Source organism: Crocuta crocuta, unplaced genomic scaffold, assembly GCF_008692635.1.
Source record: "Crocuta crocuta isolate KB4526 unplaced genomic scaffold, BGI_CrCroc_1.0 scaffold48, whole genome shotgun sequence".
In the NCBI taxonomy this organism is placed as follows: Eukaryota; Metazoa; Chordata; class Mammalia; order Carnivora; family Hyaenidae; genus Crocuta; species Crocuta crocuta.
This window is the reverse complement of record NW_027533089.1, coordinates 6,766,971-6,783,708: the sequence shown is the minus strand read 5'-3', so window position 1 is coordinate 6,783,708 and position 16,738 is coordinate 6,766,971. Positions and strand designations below refer to the sequence as shown.

The window sequence follows — 16,738 nt, the reverse complement described above, 5'->3', positions numbered from 1 at the left end:
TCCTAGCTATACCAAGTTAAAATTTAGAGTATCTATTTCATCCAATTTTTTTTCTTCACAGAAGCATTTCATTTAAGTTGGCATAGTTAATTGTATGTGTTTTTTTGGCTAGGCTATAATGCCCAGATGTTTCATCAAATGCTAGTCTAGATAATACTGTGAAGGTGCTTTGTAGATGGGTACCATCCGTAGATCTCAAGTAAAGCAAATCAGCCCCCATAATATAGGTAAGCCTCATCCAATTAGTCTAAGGACTGATGAGCAAAAACACTGAAGCTTTAAGAAGAAATTCTCCTGGGGCGCCTGGGTGGCTCAGTTTGTTGAGCATCCAACTTCGGCTCAGGTCATGATCTCATGGTTCATGGGTTTGGGCCCCGCATCAGGCTCTGTGCTGATAGCCAGCTTAGAGCTTGGAGCCTGTTTCGGATTCTGTGTCTCCTCTCTCTCTGACCCTCCCCTGCGCACACTGTCTCTCTCTCTCATAAATAAATAAAATATTTTTTAAAAAAAAGAAGAAATTCTCCCTCAGTAACATACCTGCCTCAATTTCTAGCCAAAAGCTTGTCCTACAAATTTCAGAGTTGCCACCTCCCATTATAAATGCATAGACACATACATACATAAATAAATGTATCCAGGGGCACATGGGTGGCTCAGTCGGTTGAGCGTCTGACTTTGGCTCAGGCCATGATCTCACACTCATGAGTTCTAGCCCCACGTCAGGCTCTGTGCTGACAGCTCAGAGCCTGAAGCCTGCTTCAGATTCTGTGTCTCCCTTTCTCTCTGCCCCTCCCCAACTCACACTCTGCTCTCTGCCTCTCTCTCTTTCTCAAAAATAAATAAACATAAAAAATTAATAAATGTATCTTATTTGCTGTTTCTCTGGAGAACCCTAACACACCAGTCATCTCCTTGAGGTTCTGATCACACTCTATCCTTATACTGAAAGTCAGGGCACGATTTCAGTCACCACATAGCCCAGATTCAAACCCCAGTTCTGCCAGTTACAAGCAAAACCTTATGTAAGTTACTCAATCTCTTTTATCCCCAACTATAAAATGTGAGTAATGTTCCTTATCTTCCTGGTATTGCTCTTAGGAGAATTAAATGTGAAAATATGTATAAAAAGACAAAACAAGATTTGGCTTCCAGTAGGTGATCACAAATGGAAAAAAAAGTGGATTACCTATTTTATCTAATATACTGAAAAAACATTCAGACTGCTGTACCAGCTACTCAGGTCTAAAAATACCAATCCTATCTCAGTTCCTACTTCTAAACATAGTCACTTAAAAATAGCCTTTAGTATATATAAAAATTTCATACTTTGGATTCCATGAAACAATAGTGCCATGAAATTATTGAAGAAAAAGGGTCCCAGATTCAAATAAGAGTGACAGCCTGTATGGTATAACACCCTCTGGGAGATCCACATTTTACATTAGTATATTAAAGACTGAGAAATTCTGCAGTCTCATTTAACTTCATGTAATCTAATTACAATAGTCATTAGACCTGTTTACAAATACCCAAGTTTCCCTCTCATTCCCTGGGAGCATGTTAGGTTTTACTTCCACCTTCTTCGAAATTAGAAGTGGTCATATGACTTGCTTTGGACAAAAAAAAACGTCAATGGAGTGAACATAAACACTTCTGGGTGGAACCATCAAAGCCTCTGCCCCTTTTCCCAAGGATGCTGCAGAAGCAGGCGTTAGATGGAACTTCAATCAGTCTGTCACTGAGAGACGACAATGAGCAGTGCACCCCTCTCTGCTGGCCTGCTTTGGACATGGTACGCATGACTGAGAAATCAATTTTTTGTTGCTCTAAGCTAGATTTTGAGGTTGTTTGTTGCTGCAGCCTAAGTTGGCCAATCTCATGTCATACAGGACTTTGGGGGAAAAAAAGTTAGGCGGTGCTGTTAAGAAAATCTTAAAATATATGGCATGTGTTAGTCGTTAGGTTGCAAGTAGTAAGAAAACTGGAGGCAGAATCTGAAAGGATAGCAAAATGTTTTTGCAATATCAAAATGTATATGACCACAGAATCATTTGTCCGGGAATTTCTATCAGCCAATTGGAAAATGCTAATCCACAGCAGTCCTTTCCTGTCTCTTTGCATGTGAATTATTGTCTAATCAATTGACTAAATAAATATATAAATTTGCAATGAAATATTATATGGATGGAAAATGACTATCCAATATTTCTTTCCTCAGCTAATTTTTAAGCCTCCTCAAACTCCAATGCTTTTCCTCCCTCTTAGTTTCCTTCGCCCTATCTTATTCTTCATAGTTCAGTTCAAATAGTACCTCTCAATAAAACCTTACTAGATTCAACATTGTGCTTAACTGCTCACTCCCATTCATTTTGGATTGTTATCTCATTTCTAGCATTTACAATCCTCTTCCTAATAAGATTAGTTTGCATATGTATCTCATCTCCATCAGACTGGAAACTCCTCTAAATTTGGAACCTTAAGATATCTTAATATCTGCTACAGGAGTCAGCACAGGATTTTGCATTCAGATTAAACTCAAAGAACATTCGCTGAATGGAAATATGCTAAAGGATACGTCATGATACAATTACCAATAATAACAGTAACGACAATAATATTAAACTTTTTTAGCACTTACAATGTGACAGAAACTATAATATCACATTTATAGAATTATTTTATTTTTCATATTATGCCTATGTGATTGGTACTATTATCTCCATTGTGTAGACAAGAAAACTGAGACAGAGAGAGGTTAAGCAATCTCACCAAGTTCACACAGTTGATAAGCAACTGTCACATTAGGCAAATGTAAACCTAGATTTTGGCTGCAGATGCAGAAAGATATTTATAATTATACCTGCTATAACAGCATGCACTTATATTTCTCTTTTCCAACCTAGGATAGTCAACCCCATAGTTTGGCAGATTTAAAGTGGAACAACACAAAAATAAGATTTGGGCAACAGAAAAAGAAAAGAATAAAGAGAGAAATTATAAAAGACAAAGGGAGAACACCCCTAGAAACAAGTAATAAAGCATCACAGCTCTTCCTTTCCCTTCTCACCCTCCCCTTCTCATAAATATGGAGCAGTGGCAAAGAGCAAGGGAAGAGAAACTAGAGGAGGAGGAGGAGGCAGGAGACAGCCTGTTGTCCGTGCTGCACATATTGCTGGGCAGAGATGAGGAATCAGTGATGTCCTCGCTTCAAACCTTAGAGGTACTGGCAGGGAAAATATTCAAATAGCCATCCTTGGATATTAGATGTTGAAAGAGCTAAGATAAGCTGCAGATTATTTTTTAATAAAAGTAGCATTGGAAGTTGTCTCTGTCTCTTATCCTTCTTATTTGCTGTATTTGTTGGAAACCCTGCCATTAGCATTAATTGAAAGAAAGCACACAGTGTGCTTAAATCTTTGTCAGGGGAAAAAGACTCCTCCAGATCAAAGAACCAACCTTATGCTCCAATGAAAAGATAGTCCTTTTTCTGTGACTTGCCACAACTGTTTCCTTTGTGGACCATCTGAGAATCCCATTCACACATGACAGCTGGTGTTCAATATATTTGTGGTACAACAAATGCTTAATGAATGCCTACTATGTGCTAGCTCCAGGTCAAGTGTTGCTGGGTAAATAAGATACAGAGAAAACATGCCCCTTCCCTCCAAGGGTACAGAAAGATGAAATGCAGGTCAAATGACACATTTGAGATAGTAGTGGCACTGGATATATATGGACTCTTAGGAGAAAGTTGAGTAAGATGGTCCAAAGTAATGGCAGAATAGTTAACAGGGGAAGGGCTATAAAAACAACTTCAAAACTATAAATAGGGTATTGCCAACATGGGCAAAGAAACTTCAATTTGTAAAAATTAAAAGAAAAAACAATTAAACTATAAGCCATACATACTAGAGTATGGAATACTGACTCTCCCTCATTGTCCAGGGCTTTGAAGGTGAGAAGATGCAGGAGAAGTGCACAGGCTTAGAAATGAATACAGAAGGGAATTCTAGAGGGTAAGATAAGCCTGGGAATGCCTTCTCCAAAGAGGTTCACAAATATCATCTTATAGATAAAACCAAGTCCCAAGGATATAAACAAGTTGTCAGTTGTTATATACAGATAAACAAGCTGAAATTCAAACACAGACCTCCAGAACCCTAAAAATGTCTTCTTCATTTTGTTTTTCTCCACATTAGCCTTACATTTCAGAGTCAGAAAATGACTAAGATCATTCCCAGAAAGACAGGGTAGTAGATACCTACCAGCTTGTCTCACCAGAACCCTCATGTCCCCTAAAAATAGCTGAAAGGGGACATCTACAGATGACAGAAGTTCGCCTCTGGTAACCATTCTGCCCCTAGTAACACTCTCCTCTGGCCAAGGTTCCTGGGCCAGAAATGGTACTTACTGTAGACACAGTTGGGATAATCAGTGATCTTTCTCCCTATCTTATTCTTTGACCCTACTTGATTTTTTCAGAGATGATCAGCAACTTAACCAAACTGAGTGAGAAACAGAAAGTCAGCCAAACTGGTAGGCCTGTAATATGTAACTGGGAACAGTCAACCCTCTGTGTTCTGCAGTGTGTGCCAAGTATTCAATCAAAGCCTGTCTGCACACAGAAGATATAGACTAGAAAGAAGCAGATTCAGTACACTCATCAGGTCCCACTGTGTCCCTTCCCTGGACTCCATTAAGGTATCCACTCCATAAGATACCCCACAATAATTATGAATTCTCCCATTCTGGTTAAGCCAATGTGGTGGATTTCAGTCACCTGCAATAAAAATAATTTGAGAAGGGGGCAAGATGGCGGAGNTGCATGTTAGTTGAATTAGCCTGTGCGTTTGTGTGCTCCCGCTCCCTGTGTTTGTCTGTCTGTTTTCTTTTCCAGGGCTACCTCAAGAAACAAGCCAGAGTACAGAAGGAGGAGAGTCCCAAATATAACTACGAAGAGGAAAAAAAAATAACCAAGGTCCCAACAAGAGAGACCAAGAGATACCATTCAAAAAACACTCTCTGAAAGGATTGGCCCNCACTTGTGGGGATGAGCACTGAGTGTTATGTGGAAACTAATTTGACAATAAACTATTTGAAAAAAAAAAATAAATAAATAAAATAAAATGAGAAAAAAAATAAAAATAAAAAATAAAAATAATTTGACTCAAGACTTAGGTGGATATTGGTGGTGAACTACAGATGCAATGTTAAGAAAACTGGCTTATAACCAGAGGTTTAGAGAAACAGGATAAATGGTACAATACTGAAAAGAGTAACATGGCTTAGAAAGATATGGTCCAACATGGAGTAAGTAACCTTTTATACAGCACCTGGCATGGAAACAGATTCCTGAGCAGATAAGAGTTGTTGGAAAATGTAGTTCTGAACTGATCGATAGCAGATTGTCATTGTATTCAGAGGGACCTTCCTGAGTTGAGAAGGAGTTAGCACGGATAAGATGTTTACTGTAACAGCTAACAAAAGCATAAATGGTGAAGGGTAGCAGAATATGCCACTACAAAATATTCAATTTAGCATAGGAATTATTTTGAGCTGAAAGTAAATGAAAAAAAAGTACATATAAGCAAAGCTCTCTGCCCTCCCCCTAATTGCCCCTATACAGCACATAATTTTTAAACTTCTTCACACTCTGCTCTCTACCAGGAATGACAAAAGTTAATCACAGACACAACTCTAGACTCTTATCAGCCTCGAAATAGCACCAAAAAAATCTATATACCAAACTTTACTATCCCTTATCTTCCATTAGTTCCCATTTTTCTATCTGCCTTCCCCAAATCTGCCATCATAGAAATTCAAAGTATTTTTCCTTTATGTTTTGTCATTTGTCTAAAAATTTATTGTACTTTTGTTAAGATACTATATAAGCCCAAGTCCTAACCACCTCTTTGAGTTACTCATTGCTAAGTACACCCATGTCTATGAGCAATGCATATGTTAATAAATTTCTGTGTGTTTTCCTCTTATCAATCTTTTGTCAGTCTGACTTACAGAGCCCCAAGCAGAGAACCTAAAATGGGTAGAGAAAAGGATTTTTTCTTTTCTCCTACAGATGAGACAGAATTTGAACTATGGTTGAGAAAGTCATTCCATTAAGTGGAATAGAGATGAGGTGAGACAATAAATAAAAAGACAAATCAAGAGATTTAAATATGTCCGTGGGAAGAGATGGGAATTCATTAGGAAGTTTGTTTCCTTAAACGATTCAGGACTAAAGATAGGCAGGATGGCCTCTGTTCATCTTTGTGTTACGCAGTTTGCACTTTTGAAGCCACATGGCATAATATTTTAAGAGCATGCAGACCAGAGTCCCACTGCCTAGGTTCAAATCCCAGCTCTGCTTACTTTTTGTTTTGGAACCACTGGCTAATTATTATACCATTCAGTACCTCAGTTCCTCATTTATTAAATGAGTATATAACTTAGCCATTGCTGTATAAGATAACAAACCCAAAACTCACTGGTCTAAGACAAACAGCATTTGTTCCTGCCCACAGTTATATGTTTCAGTTGGATTTTTTTTTTAATGGTCTCAAACTCAGTCCTTCTTCTGTTCCTAACTGGGCTATTCATGAACCTGACTCCAGTGTCCATGTTCTTAAACCATTATGCTATATGGCTTCACAACCATAAACCATATAATCTGCTGATCTTGGCTTGGCTCTCTCACATATTTTGGATGAAAGCTAATTAATCTAAGATGGCTTTGGCTGGGACAGATCTCCTGTGTGTAGTCTCTCACCCTTACATGGGCTAGCTCAGGCTTGTGCACATAGTACTGGCAGGGTTCTGAGAGACAGACAGAGCAGCAATGGCCCCTGAATCCTGCACTCAGAAATGCCATAACATTGCTCCACTGCATTTTACTGACCAAAGCAAATCATAAGATCAACACAAATACAGAGGGTAAAAAATATAGACTTTACCACTTGACAGAAGAATCTTAATGTCATATTACAAGGAGTGTGTTTACAAGGAAGGATTATTTAAGTGTGAGGGTATTTTGCATTCAATCCATCACAATGGGGATAACAGCAGTTATCTACTATACAATGTTACTGTGGGTATTAAATGAGTTTCGCACAGTATTTGGCCAATGACCAATGCTACACAAATGTTAACTTTTATTATTATCCTACTCCCTGAAAGGAACCAAGAAGAACAACACATATGCCACCTTCTTAGCATGGGGCAACAATGCAACAATCATGGTTTTTTTTAATCAGATTTTTAAATTCAAGCCAAAGTGTGTACTGAACAGAGTAATTTTCTCCCAATGTTTAAAACCGTAGGAAGTTAGAAGTCTAATAACCTCCAGGGGTGCCTGGGTGGCTCAGCCCTTTAAGCGTCCAACTTCACTCAGGTCATGATTTCACGGTTCGTTGAGTTCGAACCCTGAATCAGGCTCTGTGCTGACAGCTCAGAGCCTGGAGCCTGCTTCAGATTCTGTGTCTCCCTCTCTCTCTGCCCCTCTCCCACTTGCACTCTGTGTGTGTGTGTCTCTTTCTCTCAAAAATAAAAAAAATAAAAATAAAAAAAGGACGTCTAATCTCCATTTATTTCCATTTTTGTCATTGCTGTCACTTTGGGCACAATACCACAAATGCCCAGTCTTCCNTGTAAAGTGAGGGTTCTGGACTGCATAATCTTAAGTATCTCTGTTAACTGTTGATGAAGTTAACTGTCCTCCAAGAATATTCTCCCCATTTTCATTCCAACAACTAACAGGAAAGGATGAGTCTTCCTATCACATCAATGGCTTTTAACAAGAGAGAATGGCATATGGAAACGGGCTGCTGAGAATAACCAAGAGCTCAAAGTGAATTATCAAAAACAAATTGACCTAAAGAAATTTCCCAAAGTCAAATTGTTTGAAAGGATAAATGGTCAAAAATATTATCTGATATGGATTTTTCATCTTAGTAATTTTGATGCTCTTGAAGAAGCTTGTGAGATTTCATGAGTCATTAAGCCTTTTTGTCATTTTTTTTCCCAGAATTTTTGAGGGAAACAAAAGTTCCTCTTCTTCCTCATTCCTAATTCACATACAGTCAATTATGTCTGTTCTGCTCATTTGTCTGAAAGGTAACTGTTCTAAAATCAATGTTTCCAACTACCAGTTAACAATATTTTATAATTTTTTAAAATGTATTAATTTTTATAACTTTCATCCATATTTCTAAATAAAAATCTTGCTTCTTTCTATGTAATTTTGCTTTTTAAAATGTTTAGGTTCATTTTTAGCCAGTGATGTGAACTTCATTACTTAACCCTATTTTGTGTTCCATTTTGGTTGTACATTTCTTATGTGTTTCAGCAAATTTTACAGAAAAGTATTTTTACTACTCAATGTTGCTGTCAGAATTGAAGCTATAATGAAAAACATGTACAGTCTCAAAGTGGCTTCTCAGACAGCTTTAAGGTTAAGTTTAAATTTATCAACGTAACAATGTATCAAATGATATATGAGTAAAACTCTTGATAGCAAATGACTCTGAGCCACTGATATCTTCACTAGAGAAAGGGGAGAAGAGAGAGAACACGCCATCTTTTCTAACCCAGTAAATCCTTACATTATTTTGATAGCTGAAAGACTTTGAGATAAAAAATTCAGAATGTTCTAGGTGAATATAGTGATTAATACAAACTTCAATGACATCCAACAACTTCATTCTCTACAACCAGCCTTAACTATATCTTTCTTTACTTCTGCAGATTCCCTGGAGTATATAATAAAAGAACAAATGACTAATTAAAACAGATTTTAGACTGCCTTGTTTTGGGCAATCTGGTACAAAATTTATAAAGACTTGCTAAGAAAAGCAAACACGATTGGATGAAAATGCATCATTAAATAAAAATCGAAGTTGAAAGACCAGAGAAAAATGCCCAAAATTCTGAAAAATCTTAACATTAAAATTCTAAACACCTTCTCCAATGTTTCCATGTTAATAATATATGAATAACCTATTACAAAAAAACTCATGTTTAACCACTTTTACCAGTTTGGTTTTAGGCAAACTATTTTCACCAAGGTGGCTGCAAACAAATAGAAGCAGTGACCAGAGCCAGGACCCTTCCAATGTGGCCAGGGCTCACCATGATGCTGCTTCCAACAAGATACACTTTTGTCACAATTTGTTGACACGCTTTCTCTCTAACTCCTCAACCTCCTGCCCTCTGATTCCTGGAATTTTCAGTTCTGACTTCCCCACGTGTGTCTGATCTTGGGATTCTGGTCCCTGGCCTCTGCCTTAAACTGCATCTAGTGAGAACTAATTCAAGTTCTCAGCTATCTGCTTTTATCCTGTTTTATTCACTGACTCCTTTTATTTTGGGGGGAACTAAAATGGGCCAAGATGTTCACCAAGGTTTCTCCTCTGGGATATTTCTAATAGTCACCCTGTGCATGAGTCAGCTGTCTCAGGGGGTTCCTCAGTTCCCTCTGGCTCCTACAGTCAAACCTGGGACACAGAGTACCAGTCTCTACGATCTGTCTCCCAGCTTCTGGTAGGTCTGACATTCTTACCTCTTCCTTTAGAGACACAGGGGTGTACATTTCTTATGTATTTCAGCAAATTTTACAAGTGAGTATTTGTTTATTAGATGATACTGGACCAGGATGAGCACAAAAAAAAAATGGAGTCAGATAGATAGAATTTAAGAGATTATTATAGCCTTTTTAGGGACTAAAGTATATTATATAAAGTCAGATGCTGAGGATGGGAGAATATTTTGCATTATGTCAACCAGCAAATCAGAAAAAGCAGGGTTGTTTTTAACCTCACGAAGATATTTTATTCTTTATTAAGCAATACTCCACCAAAAATCGATGTTGAACAATTTAACATTTACTGCTACTCACCAGAGACTGGTTATCATCCAATTGTATGCAGTATGTGTCCACCACCTAGCATCACTTTCCTGCTTAGTAAATCCATATGCACAATTACCAGACAAGTTAAATTATCTACAATCACTTACTTTGTTTAAATTGTGGTAAAATATACGTAATCTAAAATTTATCATCTTAACCATTTTAAGTGCACACTTCAGTAGTGGTAAGTACTTTCACAGTGTTGTGTCACCTATCTTCAGAATTCTTCATGTTGCAAAATTGAAACTCTATACCTATTAAATAGCAACTCCCCATTTTCCTCCTCCTCCCAGCGCTGGCAAAGCCATTTTACTTTCTGTCCCTATGAAGTTGACTACTCCAAGTATCTCATAAAAGTACAATCATAAAGTATTTCTCTTTTGTGACTGGCTTATTTCACTTAGCATAACATTCTCAAAGTTCATCCTTGTTATATTATACATCTGAGTTTCCTTCATTTTAAAGCTGAATAATATACCCCTGTATGTACATACCACATTTTCTTTATTCTTTCACCAGTTGTTAGACACTTAGTTTGCTTCTCTACCTTATGTCTATTGTAAATATGCTGCTATGAACATGGTATACAAATAGAAACCAAATTTTTAAATGGAGAAGATAATTTTTAAGAACATGCAGAGAAAACAGACAATAAACAGGGGTTTCTGATACCTCTCCTGTTCTTGGTTCTCATTATCTATGGAGATCCACCTGCATTTCCATTGTTCAGTTATATGAGTCACCTCTGTATTCTCAGACAATAAATTCTCCTTTTACACTTAAGATGGCTCAGGCTACTTCCTGTTATTTACAACCAAAAAGTTTTCACTAATATATGGGTGGGAGAATTAAATAAAGACAAGTTCAAGTCATAACATATATTCCTTTTATTCTGTACATAAGAAATATGAGAAATTTTCAGTATTGACAAAGGTACTAAAAACTCCAAATATCAGTATAAATCAAAACACTTGTGAACTTCCAGACCTTTAGTAAACAACTGAAAAATGAAGGAAATTTTCTAGATGAAACCTAAAAAGGAAGGTCAATGAAATTCAAGATTTTATTACTAGTTTTTGTTGCATTTTGTTTTAATTTTTTACTGTCTGTCTGCAGAGCCAGAACAATCCAACAGGGATGGAATTCTCTGTGAATAGTTTGCCCTTCATGAACTACACAAATAAATGAACCATCAAGAGAAAAATAGATGATACCATCACTTTTGCAAGTTTGAAAAGTCCTCCCAAAATAGTCATCATATCCCTCAATTCTTATTAATTCCTAACTTCATTGACTTTGTAATTATTGCCATAAAAGTTAAGGTAAGACACACTACTAGTGTCCACGGTGTCTAAACAGAAGAGCTGCTCTCATGCCACATCTCATTAGAAACAGCTGAAACAAAAGAAACAAATCCCAACATAGACTCTCACTTACTCTTGTCTCGTGGTTTTTATAACTGGTTTAGCTTTGAAATTTCATGTCTGAAAAATGCTGAGTGATCTCTTCCAAAAAATGGCAGTAAATTTTCCTCCTTGAGAGAAAATTAATTTCTATATGTATTTGGCACAGTCTTCCATCCATTTTCTCCAAAGTAATTTCAGTATGCAGACTTTTGACTCCCCACCCCCACAAAATTCTTTGTTTCTCCCCTTTCCTTTCCCATCACTCCTCTAATTTTCTCAGATGACCTGCTTCTTTTTCTCATCATACTTTGGCCTTGTATGTTCTTTAGACTTTTTCCCATTCATTTTTTTTTTCAAACCATCTGGAGAGTTTCCTTTTAAAGTCTTGATTTCTAAGAGACAGTGCTAAAGAAAGTATATATGACAAAGAGAGAGGGAAAGGGACATATTTTTTAATGTTTATAAGCGCCTGTGCTGGTATTCTCTCTGTGTGCTGAGACACAGCAACCTAAATTTATGTCAGGTTTAAAGTTTTGTATTGAGAAAGTATAAAGACCTATAGGAAATCATCCCAAAAGCCTCCTAAAGAAACCTGTACATGCTGATATAGTCAAACAGCCAATTCATGTATCAGGAAAAAAAAATTGCATTTAAGTAATTTAAACATTTAGAAGAACTGAACTCTTGCAAATTTTCTTCAAGTTGGAACCTTCACCTAACTAAATCTCTTATAATACATCAATGTTAGAAGGTCAGGAGAAATAACAGTCTTGTGTAGATTTAAAACAGCTGCCTAACAAAAAGCAAAAATAAGAAGTGGAACTATATCAGACTAAACTTTGGCAAAGGAAACAACCAACAACATGAATAGGCAACCTACAGAATGGGACACGTTTGCATATCACATATCCAACAAACTGTTAACATCCAAAATATACAAGGAACATATAATTCAAGAGCGCGTGTGCGCGCACACACACACACATAAACCCAATGGGCATAGGTCCTAAACAGACATTTTTCCACAGAAGACATACTAATAGCTAGCAAGGCCATGAAAAGGTGCTCAATACCACTAATCAACAGGTAAATGCAAATCAGAACCACAATGAGGTATCTCATACCTATTAGGATAGCTATTATCAAAAAGACAAGCGATAAACACTGGTGAGGATATGGAGAAAAAGGAACCTTTTCTTTGTACACTGTTGGTGGAATTTAAACTGGTGCAGCCACTATGGAAATTAGTATAAAGGTTCCACAAGAAATTAAAAATAGAACTGCCAGGAGCACCTGGGTGGCTCAGTCAGTTGAGCATCCAACTTCGGCTCAGGTCATGATCTCACACCTGGTGAGTTCGGGCCCCACGTCGGGCTCTGTGCTGGTAGCTTGGAGCATCAGATTCTGTGTCTCCCTCTCTCTCTCTGCTCCTCCCCTGCTCATGCTCTATTTCTCTCTCTCTCTCTCTCTCAAATAAACAAACATTAAAAAAAATAGAACTGCCATATAATCCAACAATCCCACTTCTGGACATATACCAAAGGAAGCAAGCCATTACCTTAGAAAAAAGAGGTATCTGTACTCTCATGTTAATTTCATCATTATTCACAATAGCTAAGCTATGTAAACAATCTAAGTGTCCATCAACAGATGAATGGAATGAAAATTATATATATGTATATATAAAATTATATATACATATATATTATTTTATATATATATATTATTCAGCCTTAAAAAAGAAGAAAATCCTATCATTTGCAACAACATGGATTAACTCGGATGCCATTACACTAAATGAAATAAGCCAGACAAATATTGCACAATTTCATTTTTATATGTAATCAAAATAAATTCAAACCCATAGAAACAGAGTAGAAAACTGACTGCCATAGTTTGGAGGGTGGGGGAAATAGGAAGAGGTTTATAAAAGGGTATAAACTTTCAGTTATAAGATAAATATGGTCTTAGGATCTAATGCATAACATGGCAATTAGTTGATAACACTGTATTGGATAACTGAATTTGCTCAGAGAGTATAACTTAAAGGTCTCACCAAAAAAGGGGGGAGGGGGAGGGCAGAGGAGGGAGCAAATATAGGAAGAAATGGATATATTAATTAGCCTGAGGGCTGGAGAAAACTTTAATAATGTATATGTATAGCAAATCATCACATTGCACACTTTAAGTATGGTACAATTTTGTCAATTATAGCTCAATGAAGATAAAAAAAAAGCTGCCTAAATCATATAAAAATTACTTTGATTCTTAAAAAGCTATTATATATTGATAGCATCTTGTCTAGTCAATAGGTCCCATTTAGTATGAACAGGTAAAAGCAAATGCTGAATCTCAAGCATCACAGCTTCTAAAGCTAAAATGCATAGTAAATATATAAAATTCATTATTTAATAAAATTTTTATCAGGATCTATTATGGGCATTGTAGGAAAGAGATCCATATAAGAGATGGGCAACTTCTCTCCAGAGACTCATTAGCCTAGCTGAAGAGACAACATATATACATAAAAATATTATTTAATTATTAAATTAATACAATGCATAAGCTGATAAATATAAAAGTATCAAATGAAAGTTATGAGCAAAATTCTTAGAGAGAGATTCAGACAAAGGAAATATTTATTGACATGGATGAATATGGAAGGCTCCACATGAGGTAGAGGCTAAAGCTTACTCTGGAAGAGTTTGCAGGCATCAGAGGAGTAAACACTTAAGAGCACTGCATTACAGGTACAAAGCTACAGGATGGATAATATGAATGATGATACAAGGAAAATCATTCCCATCTTGTTCAGGGGAGGGAAAAAAAAGAATGGAGCAGTGTGTTGAGACAACAGTATTTTCAAGGGAAAGAAAGAAACTTAGCCGACTTCTCCAATAAAGGAGAAAAAACCTTTTCAACAAGTAAACTAGTCATAGAGATACAAATTTTCTAACTTGATTCTGTTTTACTTAGAGAATGAAACAGGTATCTGCCTACCTAAAACAATCTTAATGACTTCCAACAAATATTCCAGTCGCTTCTATGTTCACGGTTTCTAAGCTAATAAATCATTTAATGGGAAAGCCACTTAAAATTTTCAAATAAATTGCTCTGTAGTATATCTGTGGATATTTTCTTCAAGATAATATACATATATTTCCTTGAAAAAAAAGCACATACACATAAATACACTTGAATATATGTCAAAGTTAAATACAAATAAAGATCATATTGCTGGTGTCTTATATGCCTCTTTATAAGCAAAAGATTGAGATCTGTGAATAGAACATTGGAGTTTAAAAATCAAGAAGCAAAATTTAGTCAGCAAGGAAGTTGAAAAATATTTCTTGTGCATCTTCATTAATAATTAGACATAAGAGTGTCCTTATAGGGCATAAAGAAGAGTATTGCCTAGGCTTGATGCACTTTATTCTCATAGATATCTTCTCAGATTGGATTATATGCACACCTCAGGGTATGTGGTCATGTGCTGGGTGCACAATGTCATGAGATAAATGCAGTATATCTTCCTGGAGGAACAATTTTATCTGATGATTTAAAGGTAGGGTGGGCTAAGTAATTTAATAGTAAATAAATGAAAGCATAGTTTTTACATTACAGCACGTACAGAAAAATATAGCGCAGAAAGCACAATGCTCCTGAAACTTCATGAAAAAATATGAGGCATCAAATACATTTCCTCCATGTTTGGTTACATAAGCTATTTCCTCAAATGGAAGGAGGAGCAAAGAAGCTACTGGGAGAGGTTTAGGGCAGGTTTACTCTCTTTAGAGGTACTTTGGGAGAAATTTTTACAGTATCATCGCTCTAATAGACTCCTTATTTCTCCCATAACTATGTACCCTACTTAGATACAGATTCAGTATCCTACTGAATCTTATTATTGGAAAGGTAGAAAGATTATAATCAACTAAGGTTGTTTTCCTGGTTTTAAGAACAAGGATAGTAGCCCATTCTAACTTAAAGCAAGGTTCTTTAGTGCTTTTTGCATAGCTTCTGGAGCAGGAGGCTGGTGACAATACTTCCAACCCTATCTCCATCCTGTTTAGTTGGTCCTGGGTCCCAAACACTGTTCCCTAGGGCTCTGGGTAATGCCAGACAATCAGTTCAGTCTGCACCATTAACCTCCAGGGATTAGTAGCTCTCTGTGCAATTGAATGTTCCCAGATTAGTCCCTGTGGTGAGCCACCTGCCAGGACTCAGCACATCACAGGCAAGCTAAGAAGCTGGTAAAAGATTTAAAGCTCAAACTTGAGCTGAGCAATCAGGATATTTTTCTACCACAATTTACAGCCACTGTGGCATGACCTAATTTTTCATTCCCATTTTGGCTTTTTTCTTTAAATTTCGTAGACTGATTTACCTGATAGAATTTGTTAAAGAAAATTAATGGAAGTAATTTCCCCATCAGAAAATTGGAAAACATACTGCAATCCAACATATCCTTTAACTTTCATTAAGTTCCCATTGTGAACATTTGATATGTTTTAAAAAAAGAGTCCTTGGCCTCGTGCAAGTTAAGGGCTAGCCTTTCTTTTGTGCGATAGAGACACTCAACCAGTAACAGAAAAACATATAGGGACTCCACGTCTGCAGAGTGTATCCAGAGTGTACAAATCATAAAATCCAGGCTTGAGCTACTGCTGATGCACTGATATAAAGTGGTATGAGGTTATCAATTTGCATGCTTAGAAAAGGACAACTGTTTTGCTATCAAATGAATAGATATACGCTACTCCTGCCTGAAATAATGAAAATAAAACAGACAAAATATAAAATAAAGCAGTTTTTGTGATATCAGGCAATGAAGGGTAGTAAATTCTGGGAGATGTAAAACTAGCAAGGTGTACACTGTGATTTCCCCAGCTTACTGCCTGAAACATCCTGAGACCACAGTTCAAAAAGAGAACTCTCAGGTAAAGCCTATAATTTCTCTAGGTAGAGTAGACAGAGCTGGAAATTTGGGGAGAACAAAGTAGCTAGTTTTCCACACAGAATCCTGAAGAAGAGATAGCATACACAGAAAGAAAATCCCAGAGACTTAGAGCATCCTCCTCAGTTACTGATCAATGCTACTGATGTGTGAGGAAACTCCCCAAGGCTGGATAGAATCATCTCAGAGGAATAAAGGGAACTCTGCTCAGTGTTCATACCAGAATAGGAATAGTCTCTTTCCATCACCCAGACCAGAAAAATTCACAATTCATGACACACTAGGTAGGGTATTCAGAAGCATCTTGCTTCAGCAGTGGAGAATAATTAGCCCTAGACTAAATGCTGCTTTGTTCTTTCAGTAAATGGGATATATATATTTATTTATTTATTTATTTATTTATTTATTTATTTATTTATTTATTTTATATATACATATATATATAATAAATCTTAAAAGAAAGACCAAAATGGA

General features: G+C 36.6%; 1 pseudogene; it reads left to right on the top strand.

Annotated features, from left to right (window-relative positions):
- Positions 1-3,085: 3,085 nt before the first annotated feature.
- The window catches only part of LOC144216645 (bifunctional 3'-phosphoadenosine 5'-phosphosulfate synthase 1 pseudogene), an 87,247-nt pseudogene continuing 73,594 nt past the window's right edge, over positions 3,086-16,738 (top strand).